Raw genomic sequence first — 3,808 nt, 5'->3', positions numbered from 1 at the left:
GCTGAGCGGAGTTTGTACATGCATGTCCCAGGTCTTGCGTTAAGGGTACTGTAGTGCAGGGCTTTTCAAACTTTTCTTGCCCTGGTAAAGTCGGCAACCCAGGGACCCCCATCATATGATAGCAACAAAAATAATGACTTGTTATCAGGGGAATGAGAATGGCAGGTAGAAGTAATCCATTTCAAAATGAATAGATTTGATAGACCGTTTCATTATTTTTGCCTTCTCATAGTTCATTGGAAGAGGAAGTGTTAACTCTAACAGCCTGTTAGCTAGAAGGGTATATTGGTGGTGAAGAGAATTTTGCTGTTGTAAATCAAATTTTCAGCAATGAAAGATTGTTGAGCTGATGGAAGTTTGCAGTTTTGAAGCAAGTTATCTGCAATTCTATGCATGTTGTCATGGCTGTTATTTGAGTGTTAGTCCTCAGATGGTATCGTTTTAAAATATGTAGTTCAATATTGTTTCTGCATGCTTTTCTTATGGTGTTGGTCGTTTCAGTTCACACAAACTGTTTATCCTGAACATTACCACCGCCTTATACAGAAGATTTTTTTTAAATTAGTTCCAATTACTAATTTCCGCCATATTAATTTCTGACATGTTGGTGCCTGTATACATAGGCTTTATTACACCTACAACCCTTATGACATCCTTATGTCACGTGAACATTTATGAATTTAAACAGGTGTCCATGTGCAATTCAGGCACTGTGTTTGGATGAGGATTTCTACTTTTAATGAGACGGAAATACTGCTCATCCCGGACCAGGCACAAAGCCTTGACACACGAAAAGGGAAGAGACCGGCGTGTAGAATACCGGACGAGACTACGTCGTCGACTGGATAAACCGCCTCTACCCTCCGTTCTATTAGCGGACGTGCAATCACTGGAGAATAAACGGGACAATCTCTGTTCAAGACTATCCTAACAATGTGATCATGGAAAATGTAAATCTAGCTCTGTTTTTCTATACATCGGCAGGACAGAACGGTAGCGTCGGGTAAACTCAAGGAGGGGGTGGTGTGTCTCTCTTGAGGTTCTGCTTGCCTGAGTTAAAATACCTCATGGTAAGCTGAAGACCGTACTATTTACCAAGAGGGTTTTCATCTATAATTTTTGTAGCTGTCTATAGAACCCCACAGTGGAGGTGTCATAATACCCATAAAACTTAGCGGTCAAACGGAAATGATTCCAATCATTTTTCCACCATAAATGTTTCCCTTGGAATTTTAGATACAGTTAAATAAGGGTTATATTTCGTGCAAGCTTACCCTGGGGTGATGTTTTGGTAACCATGTAAATCTCTCAGACAAGGACTTTTAGTTAATTGACTACAGGTCAGTGATCAACTCCAAAGTGCCCTCCAAGCTCATCACAAAGCTAAGGAGCCTGGGACTGAACACCTCCCTCTGCAACTGGATCCTGAACTTCCTGACGGGCCTCCCGAGATGGTGAGGTTAAGCAACAACACATCTGCCACGCTGACACAAAACACGGGGGCCCCTCAGGGGTGCGTACTTAGTCCCCTTCTGTACTCCCTGTTCACCCATGATTGCTTTGCCACGTACGACTCCCAACACCATCATAAAGTTTGCCAACAACATGACAGTGGTAGGCCTGATCACTGATGACGATGAGACAGTCTATAGGGAGGAGGTCAGAGACCTGGCAGCAATGTCAACGAGACAAAATAACTTATCGTGGACTCCAGGAAACTGAGGGCTGAGCACGCCCCCGTTCGCTTCGACGGGGCGGAAGTGGAGAGTGTCGAGTGACACTCCCAACACTCGCACATAGACACACTTTCACACCCTTCGCATACGCTGCTGCTACTCTGTTTATTGTACATCCTGAGCGAACCAAGCCTATGGGTTCGTAGCTTCAACCCCGCAGCACACACACACACTTACGCACACCAACTGATTAATGGACTGCTGAATGTATAGTTTTGTTTGCTGTTATCTATATTATGTCCATCTCTGATAAGCTACCCAGGAAAGGGCTGAAAATAGCCCATATTAATATACAATATGTAGCCTTATAAATAAGATTCATGAAATCAATAACTTGCTAACGTCAGATAACATTCATACAGTATATTAGCTATTTCTGAGACTCACTTAATTAATAATTCATTTGATGATACATCAGTAGCAATACAAGGATATAACATTTGTAGAAGAGACAGAAATGCTTATGGGGGAGGTGTTGCTGTATATATTCAGAGCCATATCCCTTTAATGCTTAGAGAAGATCTTATGTTAAGTGTTATTGAAGTGTTTTGGTTGCAGGTTCACCTGGCACATATAAAGCCTTTTCTTTTGGAGTGTTGCTATAGCCCACCAAGTGTTAACAGTCAGTATCTAAATAAATGTGTGAAATGCTTGATAGTGTATGTGATGGGGACCTGAATATTAACTGGTTTTCATCAAGCTGTCCGCTCAAGAGAAAGCTTCTCACTGTAACCAGTGCCTGTAATCTGGTTTAGGTTATTAATCAACCTACCAGGGTGTTTACAAACACTACAGGAAGAAGATCATCCACATGTAGCGATCACATTTTTACTAATGCTGTAAAACTTTGTTCTAAAGCTGTATCTGTACCCATTGGATGCAGTGATCACAGTATAGTGGCTATATCCAGGAAAGTCAAAATTCCAAATTCCTGCACTTGATTAATTTATGAAATTGCTTCTACCAATTATTGATAAACATACATCTTTTAAGAAACTGACTGTTAGAACTGTTAAGGCTCCATGGATTTATGAGGAATTGAACAACTATATGGTTGAAAGAGATGGGGCAAAAGGAGTAGTTAATGAGTCTGGCTGCACATCTGACTGGCTGAATTACTGCAAATTGAGAAATGATGTGACTGAACTCAACAAAAAGAAGAAGAAACTGTATTATGAAGCCAAGATCAATGATATAAACTTCGGAGTACTTTAAATTATGGGCAGAAACACAAATTCATCTCCATCTTTCATTGAATCCGATGGCTTATTCAATTCAAAACCATTTGATGTTGGCAATTATTGGCAAACTTACGCAGGAAATGCCAACAATGAACAGTGAGCCAGTGAGCACTCATGCATTAAAAAACAAATAATGAAAGAATAGCATTGAAAGTTTGAATTTTGTAAAATTAATGTGGGAGAGGTTGAAAAATGATTATTGATCTATAATGACAAACCTGGCATTGACAACTTAGATGGAAAGCTACTGAGGATGGTGGCTGACTATATAGCCACTCCTATCTGTCATATCTTTAATCTGAACCTAGAGGAAAGTCTTTGTCCTCATGCCTGGAGGGAAGCCAAAGTCATTCCACTACCCAAGAGTGGTAAAGTGGCTTTTACTGGTTCTAACAGCAGACCTATCAGCTGGCTGCCAGCTCTAAGCAAACTGTTGGGAAAAATTGGGTTTGACCAAATACAATTTCTCTGTCAAGAAATTAACAACATACTTTCAGCATGCTTATAGAGAAGGGCACTCAACATGTACTGATCGGTGCAGCCTTGATATGTTTGACCATTTATTTTTATTTAACTAGGCAAGTCAGTTTAAGAACAAATTCTTATTTACAATGACGGCCTATCCCAGCCAAATCCGGACGACACTGGGCCAATTGTGCACTGCCCTATGGGACTCCCAATCACAACCAGATGTGATGCACCCTGGATTCAAACCAGGGACTGCAGTGGCATCTCTTGTACTGAGATGCAGTTCCTTGGATTGCTGCGCCACTCGGGAGCCCAACAACCTGTTGTTGAGAAAACGTATGTGTTATGTGCTTTTCAACCTCT

Source organism: Oncorhynchus masou, chromosome 3 (assembly GCF_036934945.1).
Source record: "Oncorhynchus masou masou isolate Uvic2021 chromosome 3, UVic_Omas_1.1, whole genome shotgun sequence".
Taxonomy (NCBI): domain Eukaryota; kingdom Metazoa; phylum Chordata; class Actinopteri; order Salmoniformes; family Salmonidae; genus Oncorhynchus; species Oncorhynchus masou.
This window is presented reverse-complemented; position numbering follows the sequence as displayed.